Source organism: Phyllobates terribilis, unplaced genomic scaffold, assembly GCF_046119375.1.
Source record: "Phyllobates terribilis strain yellow unplaced genomic scaffold, ASM4611937v1 Scaffold_12__6_contigs__length_324123572, whole genome shotgun sequence".
Lineage (NCBI taxonomy): Eukaryota > Metazoa > Chordata > Amphibia > Anura > Dendrobatidae > Phyllobates > Phyllobates terribilis.
Window position 1 is genome coordinate 21,207,729 of NW_027362772.1, and position 25,594 is coordinate 21,233,322.

Here is a 25,594-nt window from a genome sequence, read left to right on the forward strand (position 1 = left end):
GCAGTATATATATACAGGACAGGAGGAGTGGTACTGTGCAGTATATATATACAGGACAGGAGGAGTGGTACTGTGCAGTATATATATACAGGACAGGAGGAGTGGTACTGTGCAGTGTATATATACAGGACAGGAGGAGTGGTACTGTGCAGTGTATATATACAGGACAGGAGGAGTGGTACTGTGCAGTGTCTATATACAGGACAGGAGGAGTGGTACTGTGCAGTGTCTATATACAGGACAGGAGGAGTGGTACTGTGCAGTGTCTATATACAGGACAGGAGGAGTGGTACTGTGCAGTGTATATATACAGGACAGGAGGAGTGGTACTGTGCAGTGTATATATACAGGACAGGAGGAGTGGTACTGTGCAGTATATATATACAGGACAGGAGGAGTGGTACTGTGCAGTATATATATACAGGACAGGAGGAGTGGTACTGTGCAGTGTATATATACAGGACAGGAGGAGTGGTACTGTGCAGTGTATATATACAGGACAGGAGGAGTGGTACTGTGCAGTGTCTATATACAGGACAGGAGGAGTGGTACTGTGCAGTGTCTATATACAGGACAGGAGGAGTGGTACTGTGCAGTGTCTATATACAGGACAGGAGGAGTGGTACTGTGCAGTGTATATATACAGGACAGGAGGAGTGGTACTGTGCAGTGTATATATACAGGACAGGAGGAGTGGTACTGTGCAGTGTATATATACAGGAGAGGCGGAGTGGTACTGTGCAGTGTGTATATATACAGGACAGGAGGAGTGGTACTGTGCAGTGTATATATACAGGACAGGAGGAGTGGTACTGTGCAGTGTATATATACAGGAGGAGTGGTACTGTGCAGTGTATATATACAGGACAGGAGAGGTGGTACTGTGCAGTGTATATATACAGGACAGGAGGAGTGGTACTGTGCAGTGTATATATACAGGACAGGAGGAGTGGTGCTGTGCAGTGTATATATACAGGACAGGAGGAGTGGTACTGTGCAGTGTATATATACAGGCCAGGAGGAGTGGTGCTGTGCAGTGTATATATACAGGACAGGAGGAGTTGTACTGTGCAGTGTATATATACAGGACAGGAGGAGTGGTACTGTGCAGTGTATATATACAGGACAGGAGGAGTGGTACTGTGCAGTGTGTATATATACAGGACAGGAGGAGTGGTACTGTGCAGTGTATATATACAGGACAGGAGGAGCAGTACTGTGCAGTGTATATACAGGACAGGAGAAGTGGTACTGTGCAGTGTATATATACAGGACAGGAGGAGTGGTACTGTGCAGTGTATATATACAGGACAGGAGGAGTGGTACTGTGCAGTGTATATATACAGGAGGAGTGGTACTGTGCAGTGTATATATACAGGAGGAGTGGTACTGTGCAGTGTATATATACAGGACAGGAGGAGTGGTACTGTGCAGTGTATATATACAGGACAGGAGGAGCAGTACTGTGCAGTGTATATACAGGACAGGAGAAGTGGTACTGTGCAGTGTATATATACAGGACAGGAGAAGTGGTACTGTGCAGTGTATATATACAGGACAGGAGGAGTGGTGCTGTGCAGTGTATATATACAGGACAGGAGGAGTGGTGCTGTGCAGTATATATATACAGGACAGGAGGAGTGGTACTGTGCAGTGTGTATATACAGGACAGGAAGAGTCATACTGTGCAGTGTATATATACAGGACAGGAGGAGTGGTACTGTGCAGTGTGTATATATACAGGACAGTAGGAGTGGTACTGTGCAGTGTATATATACAGGACAGGAGGAGCGGTACTGTGCAGTGTATATACAGGACAGGAGGAGTGGTACTGTGCAGTGTATATATACAGGAGGAGTGGTACTGTGCAGTGTATATATACAGGACAGGAGGAGTGGTACTGTGCAGTGTATATATACAGGACAGGAGGAGCGGTACTGTGCAGTGTATATATACAGGACAGGAGGAGTGGTACTGTGCAGTGTATATATACAGGACAGGAGGAGTGGTACTGTGCAGTGTATATATACAGGACAGGAGGAGTGGTACTGTGCAGTGTATATATACAGGAGGAGTGGTACTGTGCAGTGTATATATACAGGACAGGAGAAGTGGTACTGTGCAGTGTATATATACAGGACAGGAAGAGTGGTACTGTGCAGTGTATATATACAGGACAGGAGGAGTGGTACTGTGCAGTGTATATATATAGGAGGAGTGGTACTGTGCAGTGTATATATACAGGACAGGAGGAGTGGTACTGTGCAGTTTATATATACAGGACAGGAGGAGTGGTTCTGTGCAGTGTATATATACAGGACAGGAGGAGTGGTACTGTGCAGTGTATATATACAGGACAGGAGGAGTGGTACTGTGCAGTGTATATATACAGGACAGGAGGAGTGGTACTGTGCAGTGTACATATACAGGACAGGAGGAGTGGTACTGTGCAGTGTATATATACAGGACAGGAGGAGTGGTACTGTGCAGTGTATATATACAGGACAGGAGGAGTGGTACTGTGCAGTGTATATATACAGGACAGGAGGAGTGGTGCTGTGCAGTGTACATATACAGGACAGGAGGAGTGGTACTGTGCAGTGTATATATACAGGACAGGAGGAGTGGTACTGTGCAGTGTACATATACAGGACAGGAGGAGTGGTACTGTGCAGTGTATATATACAGGACAGGAGGAGTGGTACTGTGTAGTGTATATATACAGGAGGAGTGGTACTGTGCAGTGTATATATACAGGACAGGAGGAGTGGTACTGTGCAGTGTATATATACAGGACAGGAGGAGTGGTACTGTGCAGTGTATATACAGGACAGGAGGAGAGGTACTGTGCAGTGTATATATACAGGAGGAGTGGTACTGTGCAGTGTATATATACAGGACAGGAGGAGTGGTACTGTGCAGTGTCTATATACAGGACAGGAGGAGTGGTACTGTGCAGTGTCTATATACAGGACAGGAGGAGTGGTACTGTGCAGTGTCTATATACAGGACAGGAGGAGTGGTACTGTGCAGTGTCTATATACAGGACAGGAGGAGTGGTACTGTGCAGTGTATATATACAGGACAGGAGGAGTGGTACTGTGCAGTGTCTATATACAGGACAGGAGGAGTGGTACTGTGCAGTGTCTATATACAGGACAGGAGGAGTGGTACTGTGCAGTGTCTATATACAGGACAGGAGGAGTGGTACTGTGCAGTGTATATATACAGGACAGGAGGAGTGGTACTGTGCAGTGTATATATACAGGACAGGAGGAGTGGTACTGTGCAGTGTATATACACAGAACAGGAGGAGTGGTGCTGAGAGTAGCAGCTGTCTGTGGAGCTCAAGCACTTCCAGGAGGAGGGTTGTCGTCTGCCTCTCTTCTCCCCAGGGAGAGGCAGGCTTACTGGGAGGCCGGCATGGCTTCCCAGCCTCCTATCCCCCGGTCTATGCCGGCGGGGGAGAAGGAGCCTCAACAACAGGCCCAGGAGGGAGTGAGGAGATCGGGAAGGGTGAGGAAGAATACATCCACCTGCTCCAACCCCGAGACTGTTCACCGCCAGCCCAGAGAGGGAGACCGGGGCACCCCAGGCCCCAGGAACAAGAGCCCAGCAAGATCCTGGGGGGAGATGAGCTCCAGCGAGTCCACAAGTTCCTTCTCCTCCCGAGTGGTCGCCACGTTGCGAGAGTACGAGGACGCCGGCAAAGCACTAACCCAGCTGAAAGAGGAGCTGAGGGAGGCCCGGGTCCTGAACACCCGGGCGTCCAACAAGGAGAGACCCGCGACCTCCCAGAGGGTTAAAGCCCTCAGAGACGAGGTGGTCAGGTTAGTGCTCCTCCGGGAGGGGATTGAGAAAAGCGCAGGTCCCTTCCTGGAGAGGTTTAAGAACCAGCGGCGGTTCTCAGAAATGAAGGGGTTAAACACCTCAGGAGAACCGCCAGCCGGCGTCCTTAGTGAAGAGGAGGAGGAGGATGAAGAGGTGACTGGAGTCTCAGTTGCTGGAGCCAGTGAGGGGCAGAGCCGGAGCTCAAGTGGTCTCCCTGCAGGGCAGAGCACTCCGACAGCAGAGGCTGGAGTGTCGGGGGAGGAGGAGGAAGGAGGACTGCTGAGGGAGATCCGACTGCTGGAGTCTCCAGTGGACCTGACGCGGTTTTCCTTCGGTGAGGACAAACCAGTGGAGGAGACAGGGAAGAGGAAGAAGAAGAAGACCGGAGGAGCTGCACAGGAGGTGGTGAGTTATAAGTATGTACCAATGTCTGATGTTGCGCCTGCCACCTTCTGTTTAAACCCCACCAAACCTAAAGGCACGGGCTCTGCAGTGGGCTCGAGGCAGAGGCAAGGTGGGGAGAGGAGGAGGACGTCCGGCGATGCTGCCATCTGTGCGGGGAACAGTGCAGGGGGCGAGGCTGTGGAGGTACTCACAGCGCCGGACATAGGGAGTTCTGTGGAGTTTCCCACCCTGCCCTCTGCGGCTAAGCCGGTTATCACCGGGGCTGGGGGGGCAGGGAAGGATGTGAAAAACACATCAGCAAAGAACACTGGGCACACTGCTGCGACAGGGGGGCAGTGTGCCCCAGCGCCCAAAAAGGACACTAAGACCCCAAAGTCTGTGGGTGCAGGGCGGGCAGAGGTGCCGAGAAAACAGTCTGGCCAGAACAAGGACCAAAATGCTGCAGTAGGGGGGCGGGGCGCTCCAGGAGACGACCTGCAGAAAGCCAGCAGCAACCAAAGGGAAACGGGTGTGGTGCTGCATGGAAAGGAGTCTCTGGAGGTGCTCCCCTCCCCCGGCCCAGCAGGTGTGAGTGCAGAGACACCAGACACAAGGGAGGAAGGAATGGAGGTGACTGTGGAAGGTGCAGAGAACAGCAGAGGTAATGGGGTGACAAGTAAAGGGAATGGAAATAGTGGTGCAGTGAATGATGGGAGTAATGGTGGAGCAGATGGTGAGAGTAATGGTGGAGCAGATGATGAGAGTAGTAGGAATGGTGGAATTAGTGGTACAGTGAATGATGATGCAGCAAATGGTGGGGGTAGTGGTGGAATGAATGCTGGGAGTTGTGGGAATGATGGGAGTTGTGGTGTAGCAAATGTTGGGGGTAGTGGTGTAATGAATGATGGGAGTAATGGTCCTGCGAATGGTGTGAGTAGTAGTGGAGTGAACGATGGGAGTAATGGTCCTGCGAATGGTGTGAATAGTACTGGAGTGAATGGTGGGAGCAGCACTGGTGTTGGTGGGGGGGAAGTAGGTGCTGGTCCCGCTGCCCCCCCAGCATTGGCGGGGGCTTCAGCCCAAAGCTATTCAGGAGCTGTCAGTGCTGGGGGTAGTAGTGCGCCCTCGTCTGGTGGCCCTGGGGATGGTGACTTGCAACAGCAGCTCCTGGACGCCCTGAGGAGAGGGGAGAGCTCCATCACTGTAGAGGGGAGGGAGGTTGATCTGTCTTTCTGGATAGAGAGACATGGTCTTTCAGCCTTCCGAGATAGAGGGGCAGAGACTGTCTGGTCTCTGCCGACAACGGGGCAGAGGAGTAACCGTAGGAACGTGGTCCGTCTCCAGTGGGTAAGCAAGGATTCCTGTCCTGATAGGTCGAAGGTGGTTGAGCTCCTGCTGGGGATGGGCTTTGCGGCATATGACATCTTTGCCTTGATCCATCCCTATGGGACCTCCTACTTCGATGTCAGCTTCATGAGACCGGAGGGCCTTGAGCTTTTCTGGTCTCGCCATGAGCTGGCTCGGAGTCTCCCCGAATGGCATGGTCTCTTTCCCCTGGCAATAACTCGCCAAGATTCAGTCAGGAAAGTGACCGTTCTGACTAGTAACGAGTCGCTTTCCTGTATGGACATTACCACCTGGGTGAGTAGATACGGAGAGGTCACCAATATTCCCGAAAAGAATCTGGATGACCATGGTATCTGGTCAGGGGCCTGGACCTTCATGGTGAGATTGAAGGTTTCGGGAAACACTGTTACCCATATCCCCTCCTCAACCTTTTTGGGGAGGGATAGGATCTTGATTTTCTACCGGGGGCAGCCTAAGGTCTGTCACAGGTGCGGTAGCCCCACACACTTCAGTGCGCAGTGTACCACCCAGAAATGCGCACTGTGTGGGGACCTCGGTCATCTTGCTGCTGCCTGTCGCAGGATTAGGTGTAACTTGTGTGGTGACCTCGGTCACCCGTTCAGTCGCTGTCCGCGTTCCTTCGCCAATGCGGTCCTGAAAGCGGCGAGTGTGGGACAGGCGCAAGCCGGGACTAATCTTGCCGGTGAAGGGACCAGTAGGGGCAGGGGAGGCAGGGATCCGGTGAGGAGCAAGCTGCCGCCATCCACCATCAGGCGGCAGGAGAAGCGCCGTGGGGACAGGGGGCAGGGAGTAATGTCCCTAAACTCTGACCCAGGTACTTCACTTGCAGCTGAGGATCCTAAAGACAGTGAATTGAGCGAGGAAGTCAAGAGACTTGAAAGGGAAGAGCGAGAGGACGCCACGTCTTCCCAGGAACCCTCTTCTGGTGACAGTCTAGATGAGGGAGAGGGGGATTGGTCACAGAAAAAGAAAAAGGGTAACAGGAAAACGGCCAGAGGTAGGAGGGGGACCAGGTCTCGAGCTGCCTCTTTGGAGTGCGACCCCTCTGACTCTCTGGCCATGATCCAAGCGCCATTGGAGGGTTCAGCCGCCCCCCCTCTGGTGGATCTCTCCAACCGGTTCGGGGCTCTCCAGGACCTCCCTCTGGAGGGGGGAAGTGGGGACCCGGGGCCGGAGGTTGCGGACAAGGTGGTTGGGGCTCAGGAGATGGCTGGGTCTTCCTCTCGGGGGGCAAATACAAAGCCCTCTGGGGGGACGACTAACCCAGGACCACCAGACGAGGGCAAGAATCTATGTAAGGAGAGAATGGATGAATCTGTTTGTCTTAAGCGCACTAAAAACCCGTCATTATCAGAGGAAGAGGTTGGGACTGTCAGTGGTGGGAAGAAAAAGGCTATCTAATTCAATCAATCATGATGGCGGCACCCACCCCGTTGACGCTGGCAACTATTAATGTTTGCAGCATAAAGTCAGATGCGGCAAGGTACACGGCCTTTCATTTTCTCGGCCAACTTGACGCCGACATTTTGTTTTTGCAGGAGACCAGGTTGACCGATATATCAACCTTGCATAAAGCAAGGCGGGAGTGGAGGCATGGGCCCTCCTACTGGTCTCTTGCGGCCGAGCCGTATAGCGGGGTGGCGGTCCTTTTTAAGACCGCAGCGGTTGAATGCAGACGAGTGATCGAATTAGAAATGGGGAGATGCTTGATCCTAGATGTCTCCATGGGGGGACAAGAGCTTCGGCTCATTAACATCTATGGTTCCCAGTCCAAGTGGGACCGCAAATGTCTCTTCCTGAAGATCAAACCTTTTTTATTTTCGAGTCGGCAGGTGGTCTTCGGAGGGGATTTCAACAATGTCACGAGATCCTGTGATAGAGGAGGTTCCGGAGACCGGCTGGCTTATGACTGCGTCGCGTTAAACAGGATAGTGAGTGAGGCTCGCCTGGTGGATGTCCACATCCGGCACAACCCGGGCGACACGGGATTCACCTTTTTTAGAGGTAGTCAGTGCAGGTCTAGGCTAGATAGGTTTTATTTGAAGGAGGAGGCCGTCTCTTCGCCGTTGTCGGTTGTGGAGGTGGAGTTCTCCGATCACTGTTTGATTATGTTTTCTCTCAACGTTACAGAGACTCCTCGGATGGGAAGAGGCTATTGGAAGCTGAATTCATCACTCCTTGAGGAAGAAGCTGTAAGACGGTCTTTTGAGGAATTCTTTCAGAGCCAGGTACCATTGCTGGGCCTAAGTAACACTAAGTCGGAGTGGTGGGAGATGTTCAAACATCGGGTGGCGAGATTCTTCCGGCAGCTCTCGAACCTCAGAAGCCTGAACAGGGATCGCCTGTATCAGAGCCTGAGGAGGAAACTCGAGCATCTTGTCTCGACTGGAGGTAGCCGCGAGGAGATCTCCAGAGTGAAGTCCTTGCTGAAGAGGTGTCAGTACGATAGGCACGCATCTTTGGTTTTCGAGAGGGACTACGGGAAGTACTGCTCGCCCGACCCTTACAGAAACTGTAAGATGTCAGTGAATAGTAAGATAGTGACGGGGCTGGTGGACAGTACAGGGTCCCTGAGAAGGTCCAGATCAGGGATCTTGGAGGTTGTCAGTTCCTACTACTCGCACCTCTTGGGAAGGAGGGAGCTTGATCGTGACGGGATGTCTGCTTTCCTGGCTGAATCTGTTCCTGAGCCAGGGGCTGACCTCTCGCTGGGCGATTTGGCAGAAGCGATCAAAGAAGAGGAAGTGAGACTGGCGATCGATGGGCTTAGGCCCAAAAAGTCGCCAGGTCCGGATGGCTTAACATCCGAGTTCTTTAGGACCTTTAGGGACTCTTTGGTCCCCCTCTTGACTCAGGTGTTTAACGAGTGTCTCTCCTCGGGCACTCTGCCGAGATCATTAAGGAGGTCAGCTTTGATCATTTTGTCAAAGGGTAAGGATCCGTCACGCATTGAGAACTGGCGTCCCATAGCGCTTCTCAATGTGGACAGGAAGATTTTGGCTAAGATACTTTTCAACAGGCTGGTGAAGTTTGCACCCCGGCTCCTTTCGGAGGTTCAGCACTGTTGCGTTCCTGGCCGTAGCACTTTTAGTGCTGTTCTAGGTGTCCGAGAGGCCGTGGAGCAAGGCAGGGCGGGCCTCTGGAAGGGGTTCTTGCTGACCCTGGATCAGGCAAAAGCCTTTGATCGGGTTAACCACGAGTACCTCTGGTCCACTCTTTTGAGGTATGGTCTGCCTGGAGGGTTTGTGGACTGGCTTAAGACCTTGTATACAGGGGCTGAGACTTTCCCTCTGGTGAATGGGTGGATTGGACGACCTTTTGGGGTAGGATCCGGTGTCCGTCAGGGCTGTCCTCTTAGCCCTTTGCTTTACGCGTTTGCGATCGATCCCTTCCTCAGAAGGATCGATTGTAGACCGTTGGCGGGGGTGCGGATGGGCGGGGCGGCGCCGGAGACTATCCTGAGGGTGGTGGCCTACGCGGACGATGTCACCGTCTTTGTTTCTTCGCAAGAGGAGGCAGCAGCGGTGATGTCAGAAGTGGAGCGCTACTCGGAGGCATCCGGGTCCAAGGTCAGCCAGGATAAGTGTGAGAGTCTCTGGCTGGGAGGCGGAGATCCCGGGTTTGATCTTCCGGACACCCTCCCCGAACCCCAAGAACATGCCAAAGTCCTGGGCATCGAATTCGGCCAGGGTGATTACCCCACGAAAAACTGGGAAGGCAGAATCAAAGGTGTCGCCCAAAGAGTGGACCAATGGAGGGGTTGGTCTTTGACCCTGAGGGAAAGGGTTGGCCTGTGCAAAGCTTTCCTGCTCCCCTTGCTAATCTACCTGGGCAGCGTCTGTGTCTTGCCAGAGCCTCTCTGGACACGGGTCTACAGTCTGTTCTTCCAGATGTTATGGGGGAACAGACTGAACCTAGTCAAGCGGGAGGTCACTTACCGCACGAGGAGACTAGGGGGTTTGAATATGGTGAACCCCGTGGTGTTCCTAGTGAACACTTTCTTGAAGGTGAACGTGGCAAACCTCTGGAAAGAGAGGGCTCCTCCGTGGGTATTCTCCTGCAAGGGATGGTTTCAGCCTTTCTTCCAGGAATGGGAGACAGGGGGAAGATTGAAGGATCTTCGCACACCACACGGGCATCTCCCGGCTTATGTTACCCCGGTTCTGAAAATGATCCGCCGGTGGGGTCTGGGAATGTGGGAGGTGAGGTCCCTCCCGAGGAAACTCCTCGATATGAGGGTCTTGCTTTCTCATTTTCAGAGTCCATTGGCCCTCAAAGACTGCCCAAGTCGGGATCTGGAGGTTGGGTTGAGTTTGTTAAATTCTACCAGGATCCCCGAGAAGTACTGGGACTTGACTTGGCGCTGCTTCCATGGTAAGCTGTATGTGAGGGACAATTTGAAGTACAGGAGCTCCGAGGACAGGAATTGCCCCCGTGAGGCTTGTGCTAACGTGCTGGAAAGCATGGAGCACTTCCTGCTTCATTGTCCCTTTAATACAGAGGTGTACAACAGGGTGGGGGCTTCCATTGGTTGGCCGCGGCTGGCTACTCTGTCCTACGCCGGGTGGGCCTATGGAGCGTTCGGAGACCTTGGGAGAAGGGACCGAGACACTTTATTCATAGTCAGCGCAGTGGTGAGGTATTTCACGTGGAACGCACGAGTTTTAGTCTCGACGCAGAGTAAAATCCTCCATGTAGATGAAGTCTGTAGGAACATCCTAGGTGACCTGGTGAAGGTACGTTCTCTGGAGTATGAAAGACTGGGTGCCCGGAGGGCGGCCCGTCTCTGGAGGGGCTTTTCCTTCAGGGTGCCTTAGTCCGGTAGTACTCCTATATCCTGGTGGTGGGCTGATGTCTTTTCACCCTAGATTTTTGTTTTGTATTTCTGTCTCCTGGATAGAAGGTTTGCCGGCATCGAACTTGAGCCTTGGATGGTGAGTGTGTAGGTTGTGTTCTGTGTATATTGTATATAATGTATAATGGGGGTTTTAGTTAGGTTGGGTGGGGGATTTGGGGGGGTTTTCATCGGCGGTGATAAGAGGACTGATCTGGCCTGGTCCAGGCCCCGCCTGGGGAAAAACTTTGGGGCCTGATCCTAGCTCGGAGTAATCCTGAACTTTGTGGCCAGAGCTGGATCAGGGGTGGCGGGATAGTTAGTGTAGGTCTGTGTTTTATATATATATTAAAAATTACAAAAAAAAAATATAAAATATTAAAAAAAAAAAAAAAAAAAAAAAAAAAAATTGTTCATGTCACTATTGTATATCTTGTTATTTTTGGTTTTCTGTGGTGTGAATGAGGTGCGGTAAGGGGGTGACTAAGGTCAGGCAGTGGGACCAGTAGGTTAGTGTTAGTTCCCGGTTGTATATACGTTATATTAGGTTTAGTGTTTTATTGTATATAATCTTGTATATAGGATGGTGTTTTATGTGTATATAGGACGGTGTGAGCGTTGTGTGGGATTGTATATAGTAGTATGAATGAAGCTGGGCCGGGGGTTTTATAGGTTTTATAATATTTATTTCCTGTATATATATATATATTCCTGCGGTGATTTATTTTGTTTCTATTTTCTGTGATTTGTCGTCTTGTTTTGTTCTTATGTTCGGTGTCCTGTAATGTATTATTGTTCTGTCATGTACTGTACTTATTCTATCAATAAAAAAAAGACCTGCAGTGTATATATACAGGACAGGAGGAGTGGTACTGTGCAGTGCATATATACAGGACAGGAGGAGTGGTACTGTGCAGTGTATATATACAGGACAGGAGGAGTGGTACTGTGCAGTGTATATATACAGGACAGGAGGAGTGGTACTGTGCAGTGCATATATACAGGACAGGAGGAGTGGTACTGTGCAGTGTATATATACAGGACAGGAGGAGTGGTACTGTGCAGTGTCTATATACAGGACAGGAGGAGTGGTACTGTGCAGTGTCTATATACAGGACAGGAGGAGTGGTACTGTGCAGTGTCTATATACAGGACAGGAGGAGTGGTACTGTGCAGTGTCTATATACAGGACAGGAGGAGTGGTACTGTGCAGTGTCTATATACAGGACAGGAGGAGTGGTACTGTGCAGTGTATATATACAGGACAGGAGGAGTGGTACTCTGCAGTGTGTATATATACAGGACAGGAGGAGTGGTACTGTGCAGTGTATATATACAGGACAGGAGGAGTGGTACTGTGCAGTGTATATATACAGGACAGGAGGAGTGGTACTGTGCAGTGCATATATACAGGACAGGAGGAGTGGTACTGTGCAGTGTCTATATACAGGACAGGAGGAGTGGTACTGTGTAATGTATATATACAGGACAGGAGGAGTGGTACTGTGCAGTGCATATATACAGGACAGGAGGAGTGGTACTGTGCAGTGTCTATATACAGGACAGGAGGAGTGGTACTGTGCAGTGTCTATATACAGGACAGGAGGAGTGGTACTGTGCAGTGTATATATACAGGACAGGAGGAGTGGTACTGTGCAGTGTATATATACAGGAGGAGTGATACTGTATAGTGTATATATACAGGACAGGAGGAGTGGTACTGTGCAGTGTATATATACAGGACAGGAGGAGTGGTACTGTGCAGTGTATATATACAGGACAGGAGGAGTGGTACTGTGCAGTGTATATATACAGGACAGGAGGAGTGGTACTGTGTAATGTATATATACAGGACAGGAGGAGTGGTACTGTGCAGTGCATATATACAGGACAGGAGGAGTGGTACTGTGCAGTGTATATATACAGGAGGAGTGGTACTGTATAGTGTATATATACAGGACAGGAGGAGTGGTACTGTGCAGTGTATATATACAGGACAGGAGGAGTGGTACTGTGCAGTGTATATATACAGGACAGGAGGAGTGGTACTGTGCAGTGTATATATACAGGACAGGAGGAGTGGTACTGTGCAGTGCATATATACAGGACAGGAGGAGTGGTACTGTGCAGTGTCTATATACAGGACAGGAGGAGTGGTACTGTGCAGTGTCTATATACAGGACAGGAGGAGTGGTACTGTGCAGTGTCTATATACAGGACAGGAGGAGTGGTACTGTGCAGTGTCTATATACAGGACAGGAGGAGTTGTACTGTGCAGTGTCTATATACAGGACAGGAGGAGTGGTGCTGTGCAGTGTCTATATACAGGACAGGAGGAGTGGTACTGTGCAGTGTATATATACAGGACAGGAGGAGTGGTGCTGTGCAGTGTATATATACAGGACAGGAGGAGTGGTACTGTGCAGTGTATATATACAGGACAGGAGGAGTGGTACTGTGCAGTGTATATATACAGGTGGAGTGGTACTGTGCAGTGTCTATATACAGGACAGGAGGAGTGGTACTGTGCAGTGTATATATACAGGACAGGAGGAGTGGTACTGTGCAGTGTCTATATACAGGACAGGAGGAGTGGTACTGTGCAGTGTATATATACAGGACAGGAGGAGTGGTACTGTGCAGTGTATATATACAGGACAGGAGGAGTGGTACTGTGCAGTGTATATATACAGGACAGGAGGAGTGGTACTGTGCAGTGTATATATACAGGATAGGAGGAGTGGTACTGTGCAGTGTATATATACAGGACAGGAGGAGTGGTACTGTGCAGTGTATATATACAGGACAGGAGGAGGGGTACTGTGCAGTGCATATATACAGGACAGGAGGAGTGGTACTGTGCAGTGTATATATACAGGACAGGAGGAGTGGTACTGTGCAGTGTATATATACAGGACAGGAGGAGTGGTGCTGTGCAGTGTATATATACAGGACAGGAGGAGTGGTACTGTGCAGTGTATATATACAGGACAGGAGGAGTGGTACTGTGCAGTGTATATATACAGGACAGGAGGAGTGGTACTGTGCAGTGTATATATACAGGACAGGAGGAGTGGTACTGTGCAGTGTATATATACAGGACAGGAGGAGTGGTACTCTGCAGTGTATATATACAGGACAGGAGGAGTGGTACCGTGCAGTGTATATATACAGGAGGAGTGGTACCGTGCAGTGTATATATACAGGACAGGAGGAGTGGTGCTGTGCAGTGTCTATATACAGGACAGGAGGAGTGGTACTGTGCAGTGTATATATACAGGACAGGAGGAGTGGTGCTGTGCAGTGTATATATACAGGACAGGAGGAGTGGTACTGTGCAGTGTATATATACAGGACAGGAGGAGTGGTACTGTGCAGTGTATATATACAGGTGGAGTGGTACTGTGCAGTGTCTATATACAGGACAGGAGGAGTGGTACTGTGCAGTGTATATATACAGGACAGGAGGAGTGGTACTGTGCAGTGTCTATATACAGGACAGGAGGAGTGGTACTGTGCAGTGTATATATACAGGACAGGAGGAGTGGTACTGTGCAGTGTATATATACAGGACAGGAGGAGTGGTACTGTGCAGTGTATATATACAGGACAGGAGGAGTGGTACTGTGCAGTGTATATATACAGGACAGGAGGAGTGGTACTGTGCAGTGTATATATACAGGATAGGAGGAGTGGTACTGTGCAGTGTATATATACAGGACAGGAGGAGTGGTACTGTGCAGTGTATATATACAGGACAGGAGGAGGGGTACTGTGCAGTGCATATATACAGGACAGGAGGAGTGGTACTGTGCAGTGTATATATACAGGACAGGAGGAGTGGTACTGTGCAGTGTATATATACAGGACAGGAGGAGTGGTGCTGTGCAGTGTATATATACAGGACAGGAGGAGTGGTACTGTGCAGTGTATATATACAGGACAGGAGGAGTGGTACTGTGCAGTGTATATATACAGGACAGGAGGAGTGGTACTGTGCAGTGTATATATACAGGACAGGAGGAGTGGTACTGTGCAGTGTATATATACAGGACAGGAGGAGTGGTACTCTGCAGTGTATATATACAGGACAGGAGGAGTGGTACCGTGCAGTGTATATATACAGGAGGAGTGGTACCGTGCAGTGTATATATACAGGACAGGAGGAGTGGTGCTGTGCAGTGTATATATACAGGACAGGAGGAGTGGTACTGTGCAGTGTATATATACAGGACAGGAGACGTGATACTGTGCAGTGTATATATACAGGAGGAGTGGTACTGTGCAGTGTATATATACAGGAGGAGTGGTACTGTGCAGTGTATATATACAGGAGGAGTGGTACTCTGCAGTGTATATATACAGGACAGGAGGAGTGGTACTGTGCAGTGTATATATACAGGACAGGAGGAGTGGTGCTGTGCAGTGTATATATACAGGACAGGAGGAGTGGTACTGTGCAGTGTATATATACAGGACAGGAGGAGTGGTACTGTGCAGTGTATATATACAGGTGGAGTGGTACTGTGCAGTGTCTATATACAGGACAGGAGGAGTGGTACTGTGCAGTGTATATATACAGGACAGGAGGAGTGGTACTGTGCAGTGTCTATATACAGGACAGGAGGAGTGGTACTGTGCAGTGTATATATACAGGACAGGAGGAGTGGTACTGTGCAGTGTATATATACAGGACAGGAGGAGTGGTACTGTGCAGTGTATATATACAGGACAGGAGGAGTGGTACTGTGCAGTGTATATATACAGGACAGGAGGAGTGGTACTGTGCAGTGTATATATACAGGATAGGAGGAGTGGTACTGTGCAGTGTATATATACAGGACAGGAGGAGTGGTACTGTGCAGTGTATATATACAGGACAGGAGGAGGGGTACTGTGCAGTGCATATATACAGGACAGGAGGAGTGGTACTGTGCAGTGTATATATACAGGACAGGAGGAGTGGTACTGTGCAGTGTATATATACAGGACAGGAGGAGTGGTGCTGTGCAGTGTATATATACAGGACAGGAGGAGTGGTACTGTGCAGTGTATATATACAGGACAGGAGGAGTGGTACTGTGCAGTGTATATATACAGGACAGGAGGAGTGGTACTGTGCAGTGTATATATACAGGACAGGAGGAGTGGTACTGTGCAGTGTATATATACAGGACAGGAGGAGTGGTACTGTGCAGTGTATATATACAGGACAGGAGGAGTGGTACCGTGCAGTGTATATATACAGGAGGAGTGGTACCGTGCAGTGTATATATACAGGACAGGAGGAGTGGTGCTGTGCAGTGTATATATACAGGACAGGAGGAGTGGTACTGTGCAGTGTATATATACAGGACAGGAGACGTGATACTGTGCAGTGTATATATACAGGAGGAGTGGTACTGTGCAGTGTATATATACAGGAGGAGTGGTACTGTGCAGTGTATATATACAGGAGGAGTGGTACTCTGCAGTGTATATATACAGGACAGGAGGAGTGGTACTGTGCAGTGTATATATACAGGACAGGAGGAGTGGTACTGTGCAGTGTATATATACAGGACAGGAGGAGTGGTGCTGTGCAGTGTATATATACAGGACAGGAGGAGTGGTACTGTGCAGTGTATATATAAAGGACAGGAGGAGTAGTACTGTGCAGTGTATATATACAGGAGGAGTGGTACTGTGCAGTGTATATACACAGGACAGGAGGAGTGGTACTGTGTAGTCTATATATACAGGACAGGAGGAGTAGTACTGTGCAGTGTATATATACAGAACAGGAGGAGTGGTACTGTGCAGTGTATATATACAGGACAGGAGGAGTGGTACTGTGCAGTGTATATATACAGGAGGAGTGGTACTCTGCAGTGTATATATACAGGACAGGAGGAGTGGTACTGTGCAGTGTATATATACAGGACAGGAGGAGTGGTACTGTGCAGTGTATATATACAGGAGGAGTGGTACTCTGCAGTGTATATATACAGGACAGGAGGAGTGGTACTCTGCAGTGTATATATACAGGACAGGAGGAGTGGTACTGTGCAGTGTATATATACAGGAGGAGTGGTGCTGTGTAGTGTATATATACAGGAGGAGTGGTACTGTGCAGTGTATATATACAGGACAGGAGGAGTGGTACTGTGCAGTGTATATATACAGGACAGGAGGAGTGGTACTGTGCAGTGTATATATACAGGACAGGAGGAGTGGTACTGTGCAGTGTATATATACAGGAGGAGTGGTACTGTGCAGTGTATATATACAGGACAGGAGGAGTGGTACTGTGCAGTGTATATACAGAATGTTATACAGACTGCGTCTTACACCTATGAATTATTACCAGGTGTTGGGGTCTTCTGTGCTAGGTGTCCTCAGCCTGTCCTGTCCCCGGGGGGTTTTCTACCCACAGTCCTTGCACTTCTGGCTCCTCAGGACATCTCTTTGGTCTTATTCTTTTATCTGATTACATGGATTCTGCCTTCGCCCCGGGGTTTTGTGCTCAGTAAAACTTTCCATCATTCTGCACAACTGAATAATAGAAATAGGGGAAGAATAAAGAGGTCGCACCAGCTGCCTGTAAATGTGGTCAGAGGGGTTTTCGCTTCCCTTCCCCCATTCGCCAATGACGGGAATCTCCATAGGAAATCTGAATGTGTCGTCCGCTGGAAAACATCGAGGTCCGGATTGTGGTATTTTCTTTTTTCATAAATTCGGTGCTGACGGCAACGGATTATCGTCGGCTACATGGAAACGCCCTGAAAATGTTACCTCTAATCCCGACGTGTTGTCACAGGCTTACAACCTCCTGTGCGGTGAGATCACAGGATTGTGCAATTACCACAATGGACGGGTGCAAATTTCCTAATAGTGAGGCAGCAACGGTCATAACCGAACACCGTACGGCCATGTTCACACAATGCGTCTTTTACTGCAGTTTAATAAAAAAATTAGATCACCTGCTGTCAGTTAATAAATACATTTTTATATAAAATACCCTTCCAGTCTAATGAGTCTACTTTACAGCTGAGGGATTGTTACAATTGTATCCAGTCCACAAGCACTGAAACACATGGGCAGCACAGAGATCTCCTGTCCTGATTTGCAACAATGTATCAGTGCCTGTAAATGTATCGAAAGTGTTCCAAAAGTCATAAACAATGAAGTCGGCTAAAATGCTTAGATACCCCATGGCCATAATAATAATAATAATAAAAAAAAGCAGGTAATGTTAAAGTGCAAATTAAATAACGAGTAAGAGAACAGCGAAAAAGACTTTATTACGACCATTTCTACTTCCGAAAATAAAGGTGTAAATCAAAATCAATGATGAACTGAGGCCAAAGTGTATTAGGAAGTGGTAAAACTTTTCATAATAGAGTGACTTTTGGGAAATACTAAGATGGAGAGATAATAGATATACTGTAGATATTTGATAAATATTTATGAATGGATAGAGATAATAGAGAGATAGATAATAGATATATATGAACAGATAGGAGATGGATAGATAAATGATTGATATATGGATCGATGGATAGTAATGTCATATCTCTGTATCCATTCATATAGTTATCGACCCACATATCACTTATCCATCTCCTATTCATTAATATATCTATTTCATATAGGTGATATATATGAATCAGTAGCTATATTAATAGATACAGAGATATGACATTAATATCCATTGATCCATATATCAATCACTTATCTATCCATCTCCTCTCCATTCGTATATATACAGTGGGTAAAATAAGTATTTGATCCACGGCCGATTTTGCAGTTTTTCCCCACCTACAAAGAATGGAGAGGTCTGTAATTATTATCGTAGGTCACTTCACCTGTGAGAGACAGAATGTAAATTGTATGATTTTTACATAATTAATTTGCATTTTATTGCATGAAATTAGTATTTGATCACCGACCAACCAGCAAGAATTCTGCCTCTCACAGACCTGATAGTTTTTCTTTAAGAAGCTCTCCTACTCTGCACTCATTACCTGTATTTATTGCACCTGTTTGAACTCGTTACCTGTATAAAAGACACCGGTCCACAAAATCAATCACACTCCAACCTCTCCACCATGGCCAAGACCAAAGAGCTGTCTAAGGACACCAGGGACAAAATTGTAGACCTGCACAAGGCTGGGATGGGCTACAGGACAATAGGCAGCAGCTTGGTGAGAAGGCAACAACTGTTAGCACAATTATTAGAAAATGGAAGAAACACAAGATGACGGTCAATCTTCCTCGGTCTGGGACTCCATGCAAGATCTCACCTCATGGGGTAAGGATGATTCTGAGAAAGGAATCAGCCCAGAACTACACAGAAGGACCTGGTCAATGACCTGAAGAGAGCTGGGACCACAGTCTCAAACATTACCATTAGTAACACACTACGCCAACATGGATTAAAATCCTGCGGGGCACACAAGGTCTCCCTGCTCAAGCCAGCACATGTCCAGGCCCGTGTGAAGTTTGCCAATGACAATCTGGATGATCCAGAGGAGGCATGGGAGAAAGTCATGTGGTCAGATGAGACCAAAATAGAACTTTTTGTTATGAACTCCATTTGCCATGTTTGGAGGAAGATGAAGGATGAGTACAACCCCAAGAACACCATCCCAAATGTGAAGCATGGTGGAGGAAACATCATACTTTGGGGGTGGTTTTCTGCAAAGGGGACAGGATGACTGCACCATATTGAAGGGAGGATGGATGGGGTCATGTAGCGTGATATTTTGGCCAACAACCTCCTTCCCTCAGTAAGAGCATTGAAGATGGGTTGTGCCTGGGTCTTCCAGCATGACAATAACCTGAAACACACAGCCAGGGCAACTAAGGAGTGGCTCTGTAAAAAGCATTTCATGGTCCTGGTGTGTCCTAGCCAGTCTCCAGACCTGTACCCAATAGAAAATCTTTGGAGTGCGGTGAAACTCAAAGTTGCCCAGCGACAGCCCCGAAACCTGAAAGATCTGGAGAAGATCTGTATGGAGGAGGGGGCCAAAATCCCTGCTGCAGTGTGTGCAAACCTGGTCAAGAACTACAGGAAACGTCTGACCTCTGTAACTGTAACAAAGGTTTCTGGACCAAAAATTAAGGTCTATTTTTCTATTGTATCAAATACTTATTTCATGAAATAAAATGCTAATTAATTATTTAAGATTCATACAATGTGATTTTCTGGATTATTTTTAGATTCTGTCTCTCACAGGTGAAGTGACCTACGATAAAAATTACAGATCTCTCTGTTCTGTGTAAGTGGGAAAACTAGCAAAATCGTCAGCGTATCAAATACTTATTTTCCCCACTGTATACAGATATTATCTATATATTCATCTCAAATGCATGTATTCATATATCTGTGTCATACCCATCATCTCTCATGTCCATCCATCGCCATGTGCTCCTCCAGGCTCCTCTGCTCTCTCCATCTCTGCACTTCTCTCACACTTCACTTTCATCACTTCCTCTTTGTATCAGCTCTGTTCCTTTTTGCACAAGTGTAACTGTTACAATGTTGCAAATCATGTGGAAAGTTTACAACAGTAAATAAATATTGGAGGAGGGGATTTATATACAGGGCTTAAGGTAGGGTTAATGATTAGGATAAAGAAGGGGGTGCAATCGATAAGGTGTCCTACCATGCACTGCACCTTCCATCCAAGGACCTCTTCTTTGTCAAAGGACCTCATCACTGTGGAACAGAGCAGCTTCCACCCCTCCTGGGGTGCAGCTTGGTCCCTTTCCAGCATGCAACAAGCCCCCTCCTGGGGTGCAGACTGGTCCAGCAGCATGCAGCCAGACCCCTCCTGGGGTACAGACTGGTCCCCCAGCATGCAGCCAGACCCCTCCTGGGGTACAGACTGGTCCCCCAGCATGCAGCCAGACCCCTTCTGTGATGCAGACTTGTACTCCACCAAGCCCCCTCCTTGGGTGCAGACTGGTCCCCCAGCATGCAGCCAGCCCCCTTCTGGGGTGCAGCCTGGTCCCCCTCCCCAGCATGCAGCCAGCCCCCTCATGTGTGCCCTGTATCACCTACCTCTCCCTCTCTGCAGAGCTGTTAATTATCCTCTGGAGGGATGAGCTAACTGCCTGGGGCCTTTGTTTCCAAGGCTGGAAGTTTTGCACTGACCTTGTAGCTGATAAAATATAAGACAGCAAGAGACAAAACCTTCTCATGGTCAAAGCTAAAAAGAGGGAGTGTGGGGGGCACTGCAGGACATGTGCTCCCCAGCTTGCTTTAGCATCACAGGGGTTAATAAGCCCACTAGTCCCCCCCAGTCCAGGGGGGTAGCCAGTGCCCAGACTGAGCTCCCAGGCAGATCACTGCTCCATCAGCTTCTTCTCTCTGCAGGATAGAGCTGCAGTGTCTGCACATTAACACCACAGTCTGGAGATGATGAGCTTCCCTCTGCCAGGCTCCAGGCTGAGAGGCTGAGATTAATGGTCCCTGGGTGGGTAGTCCTTCTCCAGGACGGTCGCTTTTATTTTAATCCCCCCTTTCTGCCAAGTTAACATTTCGATTGAGCCATTTATTGGCATATGGGAAAGCTGGGTGATGGCCAACCTCACCCCATGACCCCCTATCAGGGTCATCAGCAGGTTACGTAGGGTCTCAAGTGAGTTGACTTTTCTCTGTGTGGTGTTACATCCTATGTAACTAGACTGATGCGCCATTCTGGATCCTAGAAAAGCTAAGTGACCATACACAATCTACTACAGGGGGCATCAGGTTGAGTTTCTATTACCTGGTCCCTGACTTCAGTTGTCTCACTGGATGCAGAATACAATGACGCGGCCTCTGCTATGAAGTCATACAAGATATCGGGTCACTAGTACAGAATACCACCATCCAGCTTTCCTGAACACAGGTGGGAAACAGCTGGATTTTTATTGACTGTCATTCTTTTCTCCATAGTCTCAATATGAAGGACCAAGGGGGAAGATTAATGGGGTGCACCAATCACAGCAGGACTGGGCCCATCATTGGAGATATAAGGGCATACATTCTTAGGGAGCCCCAGAGGATGAACCTCTTAAAGTGAAAGCTAATGCTGGTTTCATGTTATTATTATTACTATATAAAAATGGGGATATCCCTTTAAGAGTGGGGGGATCATATTGCACAAAACTAAGGGCCCATGAATGAAGACCTATGTGCACAGAGACTTTGTATAAGAAGCTCAATCACAGTATAAAAAAAACTTCTGCAACTTTTTAACAAACTTTTGTTTCAGACTTCTGTACATCAGGATCTCTGCTTGCTGTCAGTGAACGTGCAGCCTAAATCCAGCATAGAATATGCTCAGAAAAATGCCCACCAGCCAATGTATCAGTGATTGTTACCTGCACTGATACAATGTAACAAATGCCTCCAGGTGTAAATAATGAGCGTTGCCCCCATTCATTGACAGCAAGCAGAGATCTTAAAAATGGTGATGATTGGAATTAAAAAATATTCTTACCGGTGAATCGCCTCCTTCCCCAGACTTTGCCGCAGTCATAAAACTCATCTCGTGGTTAATGGATGATTCACTCTCACGATGCCATGATATGGAAAGCGGTGCGGCCACCGAGAGCTAACAATAGCTGCCGATCCTTAGGCTATGTTCACACATTGCATTTTTGCAGCGATTTTATTTCTGCAGGAAAAACTTGCTTTCTTGTCAGTAAAGAATCTGCTTATGGAAAGCAGGCTTTGGAGTGTTTTTTTCTGCTTTTTTGGTGCATTTTTGCTTGCTTGCTTTTTTGGCAAATTTTTGCTGCTTTTTTTTGGTACGTTTTTGCTGTTTTCTGGATATTTTTTCCTGCTTTTTTTGGCACGTTTTTGCTGCTTTTTTCCTGTGTTTTTTTGCTGCTTTTTTGGCACATTTTTGCTGCTTTTTTTCTGTGAATTTTTGCTGCTTTCTTGGCACGTTTTTGCTGCTTTTTTGGCGAGTTTTTGCTGCACATTACATGTATCATTTGTCTGCAGTACATGTTTAATAAAGTTAGTTTTATTCATCAAAAATTCAAGACTCCAGCAGTTTTGCTCTCTTTTTTCTATGCTGAAAAAAACGCTGCAAAAACTCTGAAAAAAATTGCCACGCTGCAGATTTAAAAAACGCAGCAGATTTCTTATTCAGTCAGGAAATAAAAAAGCAAGTGTGTGCACGAGATTTCTGAAGTCTCAGTGCTTCTGCTCAGACTGTAAAAAACGGCTTTTAATTTGCATTAAAAAAAAGCAGCAAAACCGCAACGTGTGTGAATATAGCCTTAGCAAGAACAGATGAGCTACAGGCAACAAACAGCATGGAACATCTGCCGCCTCTGCAAGGACCAAAGCACCGACTGGCGCATTCATGTATCGGCACAGGGACCATAAATAAAGAAACAAGCACGGATAGATCGCTCTGTGCAGCTGTGTAATGCAGGTGAATGGGATCGCACTATGACCCTGACGGTGCCAGGACCATAGCAAGCAAGGCGCAAAAAAACCCAATTGGTGCCAACTTTCTTGCAGCAGTCACAGCACCCTCAGGGTTGCGACCTTCGCTGCATTGTAGCAGCTGTGCAGAGCGGTCCTCGGCCCAAATCACCCAAGGCCGAGATCGCAACGTCGCATTTAATGATTGCCTAAACGTGTTGGGTTTTACGTCGCTGGTTGCAAGTCACGCCAATTATTTTAATACCAAGATGGCAGTTTCAGTCGCCCAATATCAAGTTGCACAAATGTTTTTGGTCCCACGACAAAACACAAGGCTGAAAATTCCCATAGGTGGGTGTAAACTTTTTAAGGGTGTGAATACTTTTGCACGAGAGATTTGCATGGAATAAAAAGGCAAATTTTACGACTATGAATGAGCGTCCCGGGAGGTGGGTCGATCGATTATCCAGCTGCAGGTAGAGCCTGGAAGTCACCAAGAGGATGGAGATCTCAACCTCAATCAATAACTGCGCTGCCCAAGAAAAGGAGGAGGAGGTAAAAAGCGCCAGCACTCGGCTTTCCCCGGCTCCTGAACGGCTGATCCGTTGGTTACACATTGGTGCACCCTTTCTTTGCTGTGTTGGGTATTCCGGCACACGCAGGGTTATATAGTGAAAGTTTTGCAGCTGGATCGCGCCATTGCTGCATGGAATTCTCGGGTTGCCATGGCGCCGGTTCCGTTATGTAAATACAAAAACTATCAAGAAAGAAAGAATTCACAGTTTGTGTAAACAAAAGTTTTCAATAAAGAAGAGGGACGGAACGGAAAAAAAAACTGGTCGCCGACTAGAGGGGGTTTACAGTGCTGCAGAAATGAAGGGGTTAACCCATAACTGATACATTCGGCCCTTGCTGGACCTTGCCTGGCTTTCCTGGTAATATTAAAATCTGAACAAGCAGTGCTGCAGTGTAAATCATAGGGGGGAGAGAATAAGCTTTCTGAAGAAACAGAGTCCAATAGGTAAATATAAACTGCAGTCATGGCTAGAGCAGTGCTGCAATGTAAAGCATGGTGGATTTAGTATCCGCTATGGCAGCAAGTGAATTTTAGATTCCTATCGACAATGCAGCTAAAGCTGGAGTCGCATATCCTAGCTAATAGAGCAGAGCTGAAATGTAAAGCATGGAGCAGAATTTAGGCGTACCCTTAATGGAGATGAGTTGGCATGTAAAGCATGGTGGGGGATATTTAACAGCAGCCCAAGTATCTAATGAGACTGTAGGTAGATTTTAGACTGCCTCATACTCCAATAGACAATGCAAATAGAGCAGTGCTGAAATGTAAAGCATGGAACAGAGCCAAACTGAGCCATCATGGAGAAGAGCTGAGATGTAAAATATCCGATACGACAGCTGGTGGATTTCAGACCGCTCCATACTCGTATAGACAATGCACCTAAGCTGGAGTCACATATCATAACTGTGTCCTATTAGAGCAGAGCTGAAATGTAAAGCATGGGGCAGAGTCGAACTGTGTCCTCATGGAGAAGAGCTGAGATTTAAAACATGGTGGAGGGACTCAGCCACAGCCCAAACTGCTAATGAAGTCACTGATCCACTAAGATTGCACAGCTGAAATGTAAAGCATGGAGCACAGCTGAGTACTATTGAGACTACTGCTCTCTGTTATCAGCTTATTTTTAGCATGTTGCTATAAAGAGTAACCAATATCCTTATATGGAATAATCCAGCAACACTCACATGGATGTACCAATCATATTACCAGTTATCACCCCCATCTATATCTGTATAGCAGTGTCAGCTTTGTTTTTCTGATACAAAGCTCCAAATCCTCTGCCTAACCATATAGTTACAAGCTACCATGTTTACTACCAGCTGCCACCAATAGATGGCGCTCACTGTATAGAGATTTATACATCTTCCATTGTAGTGAGCTCCCTCTAGTGGTGGCTGCAGGTAGTAATTTAAAAATGTCAATTTATGTCTATGCAGGGGATTTGGAGCTTTGTATCAGAAAAATAAAACTCAGACCTCTCTAGAAATGCAGTAAATAAATAATTCAGCATAGATTAGGACTTAAAAATCAAACTTCAGTAAAAGTTTGCACCTATACTTTAACCCCTTCCTGCTGCATGTTATGTAATGGGTGCGGATTTATGGCGTGGGCTCAGGATTGGTGCAAATGCCGGTTGTGTTATGAAGGTCTCTGATCCTGCCATGTTGGTACTTCTGTGAAGCTCAACCACAGGCTGTGCTTTATAGGAGACTGATTTTTGATCGCTTGTATTATATACTATCTATAAAAGATTCATGACCCATAGGGGCCGGCAATAAAAAAAAAAAAAATGGTAAAAATATTTAAAAAAAATAAAAAAAAACCCAGAAAAATTAAAATCTATTTACTTTTCTCCGGTTATAAATAAATGTAAAAAAAATAATAAAATAAAATAAGAAATTAGCAACTTCTGTATTTCCTCGTCTGAAAGAAAGAAAAAAAACTACTTAAATGTGACTAGTAAATATAAGGGGGCTCCCAACCCCCACAATGGCCCAGCAGAGCTCTGAGTCCAGCGCAGGGCAGCTCAGTATACACTGCACACCACTGTCCGCATCCTGCGAGCACAGACACTGCAGACACCACAGAGACCCCAGGGGTCACATCAAGTAGGGAGAGGCTTGTCATATAAGTAGGGGCAATAAGTTTTTACTAAAATCAATTACTAGTATCCATGTAAAGTTTA

At 47.5% G+C, this 25,594-nt stretch overlaps 1 protein-coding gene across 4 annotated transcripts in view; it reads right to left on the bottom strand.

Moving 5' to 3' along the window:
* Positions 1 to 25,594, bottom strand: part of GRAMD1A (GRAM domain containing 1A) — a 180,933-nt gene that overhangs the window by 153,626 nt on the left and 1,713 nt on the right. The window contains exon 1 of one of the 4 annotated variants that reach the window (XM_073655678.1): positions 19,797 to 19,886. The exons of the other annotated variants lie outside the window; for them this stretch is intronic. The gene's annotated coding sequence lies outside the window, so the exon portion shown is untranslated. Of the gene's footprint in view, positions 1 to 19,796; positions 19,887 to 25,594 lie in introns of those variants that run through there. 4 annotated transcript variants of the gene reach the window in all.